This window comes from Meles meles, chromosome 5, assembly GCF_922984935.1.
Source record: "Meles meles chromosome 5, mMelMel3.1 paternal haplotype, whole genome shotgun sequence".
Lineage (NCBI taxonomy): Eukaryota > Metazoa > Chordata > Mammalia > Carnivora > Mustelidae > Meles > Meles meles.
This window is the reverse complement of record NC_060070.1, coordinates 115,818,727-115,834,806: the sequence shown is the minus strand read 5'-3', so window position 1 is coordinate 115,834,806 and position 16,080 is coordinate 115,818,727. Positions and strand designations below refer to the sequence as shown.

The 16,080-nt window shown below is 35.5% G+C and overlaps 1 protein-coding gene across 22 annotated transcripts in view; it reads right to left on the bottom strand.

Moving 5' to 3' along the window:
• The window catches only part of RIMS1 (regulating synaptic membrane exocytosis 1), a 497,245-nt gene that overhangs the window by 391,864 nt on the left and 89,301 nt on the right, over positions 1–16,080 (bottom strand). The gene's annotated exons all lie outside the window — the stretch shown is intronic.

The following is a 16,080-nucleotide window of genomic DNA, read 5'->3' as shown; positions in this document are numbered from 1 at the left end:
TAAATACATATAAAAGTAATACAATAAAAATGGGATTTAAGAAAGAATATCTTAAGAATATACCCAGGATAGTTTGTATATAACCAGCAGCTTCAAACCTGTACTTAAAATTTATATACAAATCACTGCCCCCCAATTTTTTAAATTGATAAATATGAAATTTGTGCAAGAAAAACAAATAGTTCCTTTGGCCCACATGTCAACATTCAACAAAGAATCTAGGGGGAAAAAAACCACAAAAGACATGGCAAGTGGTCATTTTTCGTGTGTATTTTGCAATATCACTCTTCTGATAATCACATATTTACTTTCAACTGAGAATTGATTAGACTAGCTTTAATTTTATCAGAAGAAAAACATCACAATTCCTATGCTAATGTAGAAAGAAAAACTACAAAAGTTCTTTTGTTCTGATTATTCAATTACAAGCCTTTCTGTGTATGACATAACCCCCACGTTTAATATTTTCATGAAAGAGACTGGGACAGCAATGGCATACCATGTGGGGTTTCATTTCAGTGCCTTATTCCACTTAAACACTCTTGACCATCTTATGTAAGAATTAGGAAAATAAAAAAGGACTAAAATAGAGTTCATAAGCTCAGCAAATTTAAGACACGTGCATGAATGAAGAGGCGGGAAGTAATATGTGCTCTAGGACAGACAGGTGCCCCCAAAGCTCAGAGGAAGTAGAAATCCTGGGAGGGTGATTGGCTGGGTAAGTTTCAGAGAAAATTACATGTGAGCAGGTCAGGTGTGGGTGACAAAATTACATACTAAAATCAATAGGGGCAAAAGGAATGGAGAGCATTTTCAGTGAGCAGGGAATAACATAGTTTTGTAAAACATATGACAGGGAGAAGGTTTTGTAGGAGTGAAGACAGCCAGGCAGTAGACAGTTAGGGCAGGGTCTGTAATTCATTCATGGGCTCTTGGGCTTTGTGCCTCTGAGAGGGCAGCCGCTCTGACCACAGCTGGTAGGATGCTTTAGACTGGCCAAAGAACAGGAGGCAGAAAGGCCAATTAGGTTTCCAACTCCAAGTCAAAAAGAAGGGGAATCTGAAATAAGAGGATGGCAGTGAGAAGGGAAAGAAGGAACAGATGTGAGAGACGATTCAGAATTAGAGCTGACAGGACATAGTGACTGATTACATGTAGGGAACACAGGACGGGAAGAGTTGCAAATGACTCAGGGGTTTCCCATCTGGAGGAAGGGAGAATGGAGATGGTGCATACAAGAGAGAGAAGGTGAAGAAGGATGCAGTGCGTGACTGTGTGTGTGCTGGGGAGTGGGATGTGGAAGAGGATGCAGAATTCACTTGTTTGACTCAGACCAAGCAACCTGAGTGCCTTTATGTATAAGGTATCGTGTTAGTCGCTGGGGAGAGTCCAGTGGCAAATGAGATCCCATTTTGTTGAAAGTAAAACATTAAATGCCTTCTGATCTTAATTGCAAAAAACCCTGAATTTTATTTTCATGCACACACACATACACACACAGAAATATAACTCAAAGCCATACTTCTTCCAAGCTTGAACTTTTCTTCAAGACTATCCCCTGAGCTACCATAGTAAATGACACTGCAAAAAAACTAGCCCAAGTATTTTAACACTTTCCAGTGCTCCAAAGGGTAACAGATGGTGGAAAATAGCTCTTTGGAACTGCATGGAAAGGCAGAGTGAGAAAAAGCAAAGGGACAAATGAAAGAGGAGGCTTTTATTCTCTTCCCTGATTCTCTATAATCTCTACTCCTTAATGTTTATCATCTCAATATACTTACAATAAGAGGGATAACAAAATCTACCTTCGAGTCATTTGTCTGTTGGCCTCATTATCGAAATCAAATCATAGTTTGAATCAAAAGAAAGCCATTTGTATCAAGTTCGAATGGCATAACATAATATTATGTATTATAGTAGACCAACAACTTTCATAAATTACTGTCTCTACCTTCAAAAAGTAAACACTACAGGTAGGGAGACAAGATATAAAAAAATGTTTAAAGCTAATAAAAAAAAATTTTTTAAATAACTAAGGCAACCAAAGAAAACATGTCCCAAGACAGTACAAAATAACTAGTATACTTCTGAAGTACTGCAAGAGCTCATCCATGAATTACTTATCAACCCCCACTTTCTGCAAGAAAAACAAGTAAGAACCTGCATATTTCATATGTAAGGAAACTTAAATGCAAAAAGTAACTGAAAGCAATTTTCTGCATGTTTCTAGGTCTATCAAATCTTATACCCTTCTTGAATTTATACCAATTTGGGGTGAATATCATGGAGAATGTGATTTACTCACTAATTATGTGTTATGCCCAACATACTCCCACTTAGAGTGAATTCTTTGAATCAAGAAACCTATGGCGTTCTTACCGTCTTCTAACCTCTCCACAGCATAGGTCAGGATTGAGCAAGAAGAGAACTGATGGCCTGCGGATCCTCACTAAGATCCCTGAAAGGGATTACCAGACTGCCTCTAAAGAAGTCTGAAGTCCAGGCTCTGGAGTCAGACTGCCTGGCTTGGAATTCTGGCTTCACTTTCGTGGATGTAAGTACATAAGCAAGTAACTTACATCTCTATGCCTCAGTTTCCTCATTTGTAAAATGAAGGTAGTAATGGTAATTTAGAGAGTTTTGTGAGAGTTAAGTGCCCATGAAGTACCTAAAACAGAATAGTATTTAATTACAGTTGTTTTTGTCATCTCAGTTTATAGAGAACCAGCAAGGGGCTAAAAATAGACACTCTCCCACCCTAACCTTATGCAAAACTCAGGTTGGTGAGCAGTTTTGAAAATCTAGATGTGTGTTCTTTCCTTTTTGATGTTCCAATATGAAATAGTTCTTTCCATTGTGCCGGAGTCTTCCTTCCTATGGATTCCTTTAAGGAATCAGAAAAGAGGTGCAAATTATAGGGAATGTAATTCCCTAAAGTCGCATTCCTTTTCAATTTCCTTACTTTTTCACTAGCTTTCCTAAAGTAATTCATGAAGTCTAATTCTTTCCTCTTTTTACCATCTTTCCTCTTCCTTGTTCCTTTCTCTGCTACGTTTACTTGTCACCAGAGCCTGCTGTTTTCTCCTTCCAAATGCCTCTCTCATCCATTTTTTCCATAACCATTATCATTACTCTCACTATTATTAACCATTTCTGGTCTATTTTAGTCATCTTCTAATTGGTCTCTTTCTCTCCAGGAATGCCCTATTATCATCCATTATGCATACTTCTGAAAGATTCATCATCCCAAAGCATTCTTTTCAATCTGGATAGCTGTATGTTCAGATACTTTCTTGTCTTACTTCAGAGTAAAAACCAGTTTCCTGAGTCTGGATTTCAAGGTCCCAACCTATCCTTTAGAGGTTTATGGTCCTTGACTCTTTTGCTAAATAGACTTTGGTCATTTACTTGCACTGTAATGTGTCTTTTATATCTGCGTAGCCACAAACTTATCCTTCCTCCCTCCCTCCCTCCCTCCTCTCCTCCCTTCTTTCCTTCCTTTCTTCTGTTCTTCTGTCCATCCATCTCTTATCTTCCACAATTAAATTATAAAGTCCTTAAGAGCAGAACCCATAGCTAACATTATTTTCAGAGACTTTCTTTCATCCTCCAATTTTACACAGTATTTAAAACATAGCTTGTGCTCAATAAATTTGTTTTTTAAAAATTACAGAAAAATATCAGATGGCATATAATTGTTAACATAAATAGAATAAAATGCCGAGTATTACTGTCTCCAACAAGTTTTCCTGACCTCCAATTTTGAGTTATATTTCTCTGTGCTTTCATGTCAGTCTGTAAATTCTTTCATAGTTTACCATCATACTTTGTTGTAATCATCTGTTTGTTGGTTTAACTAAGTTCTAACTTACTAATAGTTTTATAAGTCTCTGTGTCAAGTGAATGAGTAAAAATGAATAAATCCATGTAAAAATATATGCTACATATATGGGTCATTTGAAAATGATGGAAATCTTATTTAATATTACCCAGAGTTAAATAAGACTTAACGGGTTTGCTTCAGCATGTCACATTCTGAATTTGTCTACTCAATGACCTCAATTATATATTACTAGTGATGCTATCTAAAGTCATTAAAGACAGTCTAGACACATTCACAATGCTGAATATTTGGTATATATATATATAATAGATGAGTGCATTCATTTATCTACCAAAATCATTTTTTACTAAGTAAACATTAATTCACTGCATAGATTGCCCAAGGTCCTGGGCATGATCTTTTCCTTTTATTTAATACCTTTCTTTTAATACCAAAGCAAAAGTAGCCAGTGGGTACAGATTTTCCTTCAGCTATAAGCTTGTTGTTTTTGCACAATAATCATCTATTTTCTTGGCATGGCACACTATTCTCAATCCGGACAAAAGACTCTGTAGAAGAGCAGAAGAAATAGCAGAGATTCACAGAGTAACCAGTTTGGACCCTGAGGCACAGTGACTTTCTAATAATAATATTGCCAAAATTTATTTCCCTTTGCATTCTCCAACATGAGTTTCGGGAGAGCCAATTCAGAGATAGTCATATTTTTAATTTTGATTTTTGGAATTATCACTCTTCCCAACTAATCTTCATTTTCACTGAGTGTCCCAGTAGTACATACCAGTGGTTCTAAATCATGAGAGTATGTCAGGATAACTTGGGGAAATTTTCTAAATACACATTTCCTGGCCCTCTCTATTCATGCACAGTAGGGAGCACTTAATACATAATGGGCTAGTGTGAAGTACAGTGTATCCCTATAAAAAGTGCCCCAATGTCTTTTTATACCATCACTCTCATTAAGAAACACTAATAGATAAAATACAGTCTATGTTTTAACTGAATTAGCCAAAAAGTTTTTTTTTCAAACTGTGTCAATATGAGCACACTCTAAGAGCTTCACTGATATTTGTTAAATGGACAAAATAATGAATAATGTAGAGATTGTTCACTGCTACTTTAGTAGAATGTGTGAATAATATTTATACAATGCTTTATACACAACTTTCTTATGGACTTTAATCTCATTTCATCCTCAAAACTTGCCAATGAGATAACTAGAAACAATTTTCTTCCTATTTCCAAGATGAGAAAACTAAGATTTAAGAAGGCAAGCTTCTGGGCCAGTGTCACCCAGCAAGTGAGAATCAGAACAAGGGCTAAAAATATTTGGATCAAAATCTTAATGCTAGGGTTTACCCTCTACTTCCTGAAGAATTCCAAAATTCTCCTTAATTATAATGTAAATCATCTGGATATTGTGAATCCATCCTACACTATGAATCCAGATACTTGGATTCTAGACCCAGATCTGTCCCATTCCTGCTGAGTGACTATGGGGCAGTTCACTACCAAAGTTCATGTCTTGTCTGCCATACTGCAGGCGAAGGGCACAAATCATCAAAGCTCAGCTGTTGCCTGCAGCTTGTGACGTGAGTTAAGGCTGACACTAAATGAACTCAATCAAAAGTCTGCTTAAGCTTCGACAGCCTTAGTTTTTTAGGAAATTTTCTTAAAATTAATTCTTTGTTTCTTTGTTTCTTTTTTATTTTTAAGATTTTATTTATTTATTTGACAGATAGAGATCACAAGTAGGCAGAGAGGCAGGCAGAGAGAGAGAGGGAAGCAGGCTCCCTGCTGAGCAGAGAGCCCGATGTGGGGCTCCATCCCAGGACCCCGAGATCATGACCTGAGCCGAAGGCAGAGGCTTAACCCACTGAACCACCCAGGCACCCCTAATTCTTTGTTTCTATGGACAAATTTCATAATTTCATGGCCTAAGATTGACCCCCAAAATGCTGAAGGGATAGAGATCCATTAAGCTAGCTGCTCGGGTCTGGCCCTAGGCCTAAGGAAAGGTGACCTCTAGGCTTCCTGATAGCATCAACAAGGTAATAAAGAATAGGATTCTACTCAGACACTGCACAGGAGGGGAAAATTGTTTTTAGCTAAAATAGCATGTAAGAGACAAGGTCCTCCAATGTCAGGATCACCAAAATCGGAACTGTTCAGAGGATCATCAACAGAGGACATAGTCAATGAGGGTGACTGGTGACAATAATTTATGACTAATTAAGGTTCATGAATTGTTACAAATAAATTGTTACAAATTGTTACAAATATTGTTACAAATAAATTGTTACAAATTAATTGTTACAAATAAAACTACTATGGATCTACTCTTACAGAATTAAATTTTTTTAATACCCAAGCAGTTGAAGAAGACATCTTCTTTCTGAGCATTCAAACAGAGATAAGAACAATATTATCTTAAAATAGTTACAGCAGAAAGAGGGGCTGTATAAGACTCTGTGAACTGACACAGAACGATTTGTGTGAACTAGAAAATCATATAAAGAGAATGAAGACTATAAAAGCCATACAATTTTTTAAAAATTCTGCCACTTCCTAATTTTAACCATAAAGTGGAAATGTTAGCATTCCTAGTATTCTCTATCTCCAAGTTACTGGCTGCACTGACTATATTCTAAAAGACAAAAACATGTTTTTCGTTAGTTGGAACTTTTATTTTTCTAGGGTTACCTGCTCAATATGATCCCTGCTGCAGGCAGTAATAGAAGTATAGACTATAACACTGAACAGCTCTTATGGTATATGCAAAAAAATGTTGACAGCAAAAATATAAAACTCATCACATTTTGATATAAACATGTGCCTAAAAATATTACCGAACAGGCTGCTTGTCTCTGAATAATACTTTCATTCATGATAAAATATATAGCTAAAAGATCCTCTGCATATGGAAACATATTCCCTTTCTTCTTGGCTGAATTTTACTCAAAAAAGAGATATCTTTCAAAAAAGGAGCAATATTTTTATCTACTATATACATTAGAATATTTATTTCCTGTAGCATAGAACACCTGAAAAATTATTAAATCTTCTATCCCAACAGAATATCAAAATACAAAAAAAAAAAAATCACAAAAGAGCAAACATTTAAAATGGCGTCTAATCATGTTTCAATTTGCACTCAATTTTACTTTTCATCATTTTTTACCTTCAATATTTGACATTCTATACAAATTTACCTAAACAAATACAATTGAGATTTCTAAATTTTTCATTTATATATGCCATTTAAGTTAAGTTTGTGTACATAACAGGGTGCTTAATATTTTATGAGAAAACACGTTCCTATACATTATGCATTCAATGCATTCAACTATTTCACAAATCAGAGATTATACATATGACTTGCAGCCTCCTCCCTTCAGTATACATCAGAGTTCCTCTTCTCTTCCTTTTAAATCTTTTCTATTTTTTTAAAGATTGTATTTATTTATTTTGAGAGAAAGAGTGCATGAACGTGTTAGTGGGGGTCATGGTGTATGGGCAGGGCAGAAGGAGAGAGAAAATCTCAAGCAGACTTCACACAGAGCACAGAGCCTTATGCAGGACTTGATCTCATGACCCGAGATCATGACCTAAACCAAAATCAAGAGTTGGATGCCCAACTAAATGAGTCACCCAGGTGCCCCTCCTCTTCTCTTTCACTGCTTCCAAAACTTCATTAAATTACACTAAACTTCACTGAACATCACTAAATTCCACTTACTCCATCTCTACTGCTACCAGCAGAGTCCAGTCCACCATTAAATTTTGCCTAAACCACTACAACTGCCTCCTAAGGTTATTTTATCCTCATCCAACTCCTTGCCTACTTCACTGGATCATGATTCTCCCTTCTTTGAACTACTTCAAGGGATTCTCAATAGTCTTAAATAAAATCCAAAGATCTGAGAGGTCTCTAAGTTGGAGCCCTTATTTATCCCATCAGTCTTATCACTGCCCTCCTCCTCACATTTTTCTGCCTTCTTTTAGTTCCCCAACACACTACATGGGTTTCCACTTAAGATCCATTGCACATACCATCCTCTCTACCTAGAATTCCTTTCTGATGACCCTTCACAGGGCTGACTTCTCATCTTTCAAGTCTCTCAAACATCATCTTCTCTCAGAGTATTCCCTGAGCATGCCTTCTAAATAGATTCCCCTCTATAATTCTCAAACACAGTACTCAGTTTAAGCCTTTGTTAAAAACGAAGTTTTATCATCTATGTTTGTTGTTTAGATCCTCTCCTCCCACACTCTAACTTCTACAACGACAAGTACTCTGCTTTGCCCATCATCACATCTAGTGCCTTGCACTGGGCTCTGCACATAGTACAGACTACATAAATACTCGTTGAAGGAAAAATGAACAGCCTGACTCATTGGAAATCAAGCAGTGAACTGCTTCTACTGCACAATCTCTGTCAGTTGAAGAAATTCACTTCTCCTCTCTTCAATGCTGCCTTCTCAGCCAAATTTGATTTAACAGGTTTCCACTGAAGGAGCAGACCACATACCTGAGCTGAGATCAGAATTTAAGATATTTGGAAAAGACTGAGTATTAAAACTGCTAAACTTTAGGAGGAGAGATGACCACAGGGCTCAGGAAGTGCAGAGGGGTAAGATCAGGAAAACTGGGGAAAAGCAAGCTAGATTCCAGTATTCACAGGGCCTCTCTCCCAGGTTTTTGAGAGGAATCACTGTACCCATGATGGAGTTTTATCTGAGGTGGTGATAGTCTGCCAATGGGTTGCCCAATTTTCTGTTCTACTCATGGAACTTCTGCCATCCAATGCTACAGCAAGACAGAGTTCTGGGCATTTAGTATACACATCCTGAAATCATGTCTGATATGCGGAGCTTAAAGGTACAGTGACATAGTGACAAGGCCTCTGTCCAACTGTTTACAATTTCAGAGACACACTTCCGTTTAATCTGTTACCTAGTATAAGATACAATGTTGATGTTAGATGTGATTTCAAATGAGAAACTGTACAATCAACCATAAAGATATATGTATATGCCTCATACATTATAGGAAAAGTATATATATATATTTTCTTTTTCCTCAGTTAAATTTTTGGTTCTCGAGGCTGACTATTTTAAAATTAGGTTAAATATAAGCTATCACATTTACATGATTAAATTCATTCTGATCCCATACATGTTGGTCCTCAGAAGTCCCTGTGTTATAATTAATCTGAACAAAGACTGTTGTTGCTGGAAAAAGCCATGCCCTTGAGATCTGAAAAAGTATGCCTATTGAAAGAAACATTTGGATATAGCCTCTCTGTCAATTCAAGGCTGACTCATCTGAAGCTGTGAAGGAAAAAGAAAAGTATGTGTGACACACATGCCCATGTCAAAGGCTTCAGTGCAGATGGTACTTAATGATCCAGTCCAAGATGTGAATTACCACTGCACAGAGAGATCATTTCTAGAAAAGAAGAAATAGAAAAGATAAAGACAGAATGGCAAAGTAAAATCCTGAGACTATTAATAATTTGCATTTTTACCTGGAACTAATCATTTTTTGTTAAATAAATGAAACTGATAATTAATTACAGGGCTTACAAACATATAACTCACAAAATATTTAAAAAGTAAAAATAAACCTGTATATCAAAATCAGTTTCTCATTTTTTCCCCAAAGGTAATCAGAGAAACCCAAATCAAAAAATCTCAAAATTATTAAATAATTTATATCTACAAGGTCTTTTCTTTCCGATTGGCCCTAACTGTACTGAACCCAGACTCAGGTTACACTGATAATGTTTAAAGGATGAAATTGGTCACACATGTAAACACATACATGCACACACACAACAGAGTTAAATTTATTTTCTAGGAACTATAAACCACAAGTGTCAATAACCCAAAATAATAAATGGTTCAAGAGTTATATGGAACTAACTTCTGGATATGATCTTTTCTGAAGATGTGAGGATTTCACATGCAGTATACTTACCTAAGCATATATACACATTTATACAGACCCATTATAAATGTTCAAATAAAACAGAATTTAAGTGGTCAGAAATTTCTTCCCACAAAGAAGCTGATGGCTTCATTGGTAAATTCTACCAAACATCTGAAAAAAAAATTTTACAGTATTCTTCCACAAATTTTTCCTAAATAGAATAGTAGGGAATACTTCCAAGTTCATTCTATGAGACCAATACTACCCTGATACTAAAATCAAAGAAATCACAGGAAACCACAGACCAATACCACTTATAAATTTATACACAAATCCTCAAAAATAACAGCAAATCAAATAAGGAAACATATAAAATGGATAACCAAGTGGGATTTGTCCCAGGATTGCAAGAGTGTTTCAACATATGAAAATCAATGAATGCAGCACACCATGTTAATAAAATAAAAGACAGGGGCCCCTGGGTGGCTCAATGGGTTAAGCCTCTGCCTTCGGCTCAGGTCATGATCCCAGAGTCCTGGGATTGAGCCCCTTGGGCTCTCTGCTCAGCAGGGAGCCTGCTCCCCCCCCCCCCCACTTTCTGCCTGCCTCTCTGCCTACTTGTGATCTCTGACAAATAAATAAAATCTTTTTTTGAAGGTTTTATAAATAAATAAAATCTTTAAAAAAATTAAATAAAGGACAAAAAGGGCATTTACCATCTCAATAGATGCAGAAAAAGCATTTGAGAAAATCCAACATACTACCATAATATGAACATTAAACATGCTAGAAATGGGGGAAAAAAAAGTCCTAGACCTGATTAAAAAGCAAAACAAAACAAAAACAACTGCTAGAACTAGAAACAAAACAAAAACAACTACTAGAACTAATATCGTATTTAATGAAGAAAGACTGAAAGCCTCCTTCTAGGACATCTGCTGTTACTACTTTCTGACAACTAGATTCCAACATGCAAAAGAATGAAACTGGACTCCTACCTCACACCATACACACAAAGTAAACCAAAAACGGATTAAATATAAGAGATAAACCTATAAAACACTTAGAAGAAAATCTAGTGGTAAATCTTTATGACCTTGGATTTCAAAATAGTTTCTTAGATCAACACCAAAAGCACAAGTAACTAAAGGAAAACTAGATCACTTGGACTTCATCAAAATTAAAAACTTGTGCTTCAAGGTACTATTAAGAAAATGAAAAGACAACTCACTATATAGGAGAAAATATTTGCAAATCATTTATCTGACAAGGATATAGTATCCATTACATGTAAAGAGCTCCTATAACTCAACAATAAAGACAAGTAACCTAATTAAAAATGGGGAAAAGATTTTGATCAATATTTCTCCAAAGAAGCCAAATATAAATAACAAATGAACACATGAAAAGATGCTCAACATCATTATTCATTAGAGAAATCAAATCAAAACCATAATAAGATAGCTATTCATACACTTCATACCCACAAGAATGGCTATAACAAAAAATATTAACAATCCCAAGTGTTGGTAAGGATGTAGAGAAATTGGAATCCTTTAACATTGCTGGTAGGAATGTAAAATGGTATAGCTGCTTTGAAAGACAGTTTGACAGTTCCTAAACAGTATAAACATACAGTTACTATAATGACCCAGCAATTACGTTCATAGGTTTATACTCAAAAGAACTGAAAACATATGTTCACTCAAAAAATGTATATAAATATTAAAAGCAGTTTTATAAGCAATAGCTCAAATATTGGAAACAACCAAATGTCCATTTAACTGATGGATGGATAAACAAAAAAGTGGTATATAAATACAAAAGAGTATCATTTGGCAATAAAAGGGATAAAGCATTGATAATGTCAAACATGGATAAATCTTGAAATATTATGATAAATGATGAAACCAGACATAAATGGTCCATATATCAGGTGATTCCATTCATGTAAAATGTCCAGAAGAGGCAAATCCATAGAGAAAAAGTAGTGGTTGCTAGGAACTGGGTTTGAGAATAGAGGAATGACTGCTAATGGATAGCAGGTTTCCTTTTGGGGGAGATCAAAATGTTCTGAAGTTACAGAGCACTGATAGTTGCACAATTTTGTGAGAAACACTTAACTGTACTCCTTAGGAGGTGAATTGTACATATGGCATATGAATTATATGTTCATTTTAAAAAGCAGGCAACCATCAGCAAAAACAAAGCAAAACAAGAAAGACTGAATAATGATACATGTACCTCTATGTATTCAATTTATTCCTGATAATGTCACCTTCCACAATAATACAAACATTGTATAAGCATATTTTTCCTTTGGCTCTACATTCATTTTCTGGATTTTTACTTTCAAATTCCAACTTCACCAGTTCTAGTGTGACCAGCCATCCCAATTTTCTGAGGACTGGGCTGGGGTGTTGGGTTCCCAGGACATGGAATTTCAGTACTAAAGCATGGATAGTCTCAAGAATACTGGGACACGTTTGTTCTTGCATGATCTTGCATAATTTACTTAATTCCTCTGTTCTTTGTTGCAGTTCAGATGATACCCTCCACATTGTCTTTCCCAGTTTTTCCTTCTAACTCTATACTTACTCCCCAAGCTCTTTCATTTGTCTTAATGGTTTTTGTTTTAAAGTAATTGCTCACAAATTAATATATCTCACTAACCCTCTACTGAATTTGAGGTATGAACAGCGAGATATCTTCTGGATGTTCCAATGGGTGATTGGCCATTAATACATAAATCTAATGCTAAATCTAAACTTGCTTTTCTGCCTAAATTAACTCTCTTCTTGATTTTATCAATTCACTTAATTTCTTGAGCTAAAGAGTTATGTCCCCTCATCTTTGCTTTATTACTATGTCTAATGTCACTACACTCTAGTTATACTACCTGGGAAATTTTCTCAAATCTCCCCCACCTCCTACCTCTCCTATTTATCCCTGCTAAGACATAAGACTGATATTGATGAATATAAAAGAGTTTCTCGCACTTTTTAAGTCCATACTCACTTTGAAAAACTCAAAAATCCATAATGATGTGTCAAATTTCAAAATACAGTATTAAAGATAAAACCTAAGACAAGGCAGAATTAATTATTTACTTTCCCCAAATTAGACAAATGTCCTGTTCTTCAGAGAGTCTGATGCAGCACTTCTTACCTCCTCTTTCACATACAATGCCCACACTGACCCCCACACACATGAACTCCTACCCATGCATGTGACTACACAACACACAAATACACATACACATGTTCTCAGGCTCCAGCAATGAGCATGTTTTAAATTACCCTGGCAGAAACTGATGTTTTGGGCCTCAGGGCAACTGTTCTCTTCTGGAAGACTGTACTCCAAAACTGCTACATGCTGAACTATTCATCTTTCAAAACTCACGTTAAGTATTGCAGACTCTGTAAATCTTTCTTTTGACCACATCGACCCAAACAGAATAAATCATTTTTTAACACATTGCACTTATCATGAAATATTATAATTTATTTGATAATGTAACTGCCACCTCCCACTTGAGAGAGAACTCTCAAGACAGGAATTCTGGGGGTGCCTGGGTGACTTGGTTGTTAAGCCTCTGCCTTGAGCTCAGGTCATGATCCCAGGGTCTGGGGATTGAGCCCCGCATTAGGCTCCCTGCTCAGTGAAAGCCAGCTTCTCCCTCTCCCACTCCCCCTGCTTGTGCTCCCTTTCTCGCTGTGTCTCTCCCTGCCAAATAAATAAAATCTTAAAAAAAAAAAAAAAAGACAAGAATTCTGTCTCATTTATCTATGCACATTGTACCTGAGGAATAGCAGGCATACGACTCAATTTGTTGAACTCCACCATTATTTTTGATGTATTTGTTGCTTTGATTAAATGATGACAACTTATGCAGCATGTCAAAAAATATGACTAAGTGACATTTTAATAATAACTGAAAAAGAATATTTGGATAGTTTATATATACAGTTATCAAAAATATAAAGTATATTGACATGTGTATCCCTCAATCTAGGCTTGCAAAATAGAATGTACCAAGTAACATAAGTGTAGTCACCCTACTTCCTGTCTACTTACCACTCTCTCTCTTTTCCACGCCCGCAAAAACATTTTTAAAAAGTCATATACAATCACTGTTTCCTTTTCCTGATTCTCATTCCTCCCTACACCTATCAAAATAGAGTATCACCACCCACTAATATATTAAAACTTCTAGGACAAATGCTACCAATGACTTCTATATGGCCAAATCCAAAGGACATATTTTATCTCTGAAGTTATTTTTTGATTTTCTGCTGAATTTGATGATTGGAGATTCCCCTTGAGCCCCTCTACTACCTTGGCTTCTGGTTCTTCTACTTTTTAAATTATTATTTCTCAGCTGAGTCAGGGGATCGTTTTCCTTTACCCATTCATTATGCATTGATTTTGCCTAGGACTCTCTCTGTTATCTTTTTCTAACTATATCTCTTTTGGTGATGTCATCTACTTTCCCAGTTAACTTTAACTGAGTGTTTCAGGTTCATATACCCAACTATTTCTTGGACCCATATAATGGACAGGTACCACAAAATCTCTATGTCAAAATCCAAACTCCTCACTGCTTATTTACCTAGATCTAGTTTGCTGCTTTAACCCACTTTTCAGTCAGTGGTCCTTAATTAACAAACAATTATATGATAGTCTCCCTAAACTCTTTCCTTAGAAATCATATTCCATTGACAATCAAGCACTGCCAATGGGACTCCTTACTCAGCTTTTGAAATGTTTCCTTCCCACACCCTCTGCTACTCCTATAGGTCAAGATGGTATGTATTATCTTTCTTTGGACTATTAATTGATTTTCTTGTCCCTAGTTAAGCCCACATCACATTCTTATTCCATCTTCCCAAACTCTGTCAAAGTAATACATATATGTTATATACCTACACACATATATATAATGCAAATCTAAACCACTCTCCTAATTAAAACCCATTTGTACATCCTTATAACTAAACATAGAGTTTGTTAAATTGTTTAATTTTACCCAGTTGCCATACACAGAAATTCATCCACAATATTAACCTGGGATACATTCTTGGATTTTCAGACCCACTGAAAGGTTGTGAGTCACAAATTTAAAAATGCTGACCTACAGGCTAAAGCCCACCCTTAGCCTCCAGCTGCCAATTTATTATTGCCCTTTTCTTATCAACCTAGAAAGTTACATATGTGGATATGGAGAACCCAAATTACAAAGACACTATAGAGAATCAGCAAGATAAGGAATGAATTGGAAACTTTAAATACTTCAATTCACCTAAAGAGGGTTTCACTATTTTAACTCAAAAAGTTTATGTGAGGAAAGAGGTGGTCAGAATAGAGGCTCCGAAGGAAATACAGTTGCTTTTCTTGGCCACCAGGAAAGTTCTACTAGGTGCAAGATAAATTACAACTTATTTCTATAGCTCTTAAGTCTATGGAAAGCGAAAACAAAATAAAGGAAAAACAGTGATCTAAAGTCTTGTTGGGAAGGATGACAATGGCTGTTCCATATCTAAAAATTCCAATTTAAAATGGACATTAGAATGAGTGGGACCAATTAAAACAGAACCTCAAGATGTAGAATATAACATTTTAAAATCAGTATTTATTCCTCAAGGAACTTTCCCAGAAACAGCTTGAATCCTAATATAAACCTAATATAAAATAAAATGTTTTATAATGCTTAGAACATAAGATAGGAGGTGGGGATCATAAGTTTTTCATGAATTATGAAAGAAAGTTCAATTATCAGGAAAATGGCTTTAGAGCAGGAACATTTACAGAAAAAAAAATATGACAACATCATTAAGAGTACTTCTTCCAACTCTGTACTTTTTTCCAATGTAATTATAAGTCATTTTTTACTACATTTAAACCAAAATTATTTTTACTCCTTGAAAAGTACTGATGAAATGTAGAAGATGATAGTCAAGTATACTTATTGAGCTAAGATCTATAAACAATCTATTGAGCCTCTGAAAATTTATTTACCAAAATTCTGTTTCCTAAAACATAATTTTTAAATGATTTGTGACTATCATATACAAAATATAAGGATTTATAAGTTTTGATTAACTTTGGTCTTTGCCAATAATTATAAAATCTTGTCATAGCAGAAGAATTATAAAAATTCACTTTTTTCTTACTTTTTACAATTTTAACACTTTATTTTGGTTTACTTCAAAGACCTCTCAGTTAAATAAATCTATAGAAAAATCACTCTTAGGACACATTTCTTCAAAGTTGTTTAATAAAAACTTTGGAAGGAGACATTTCC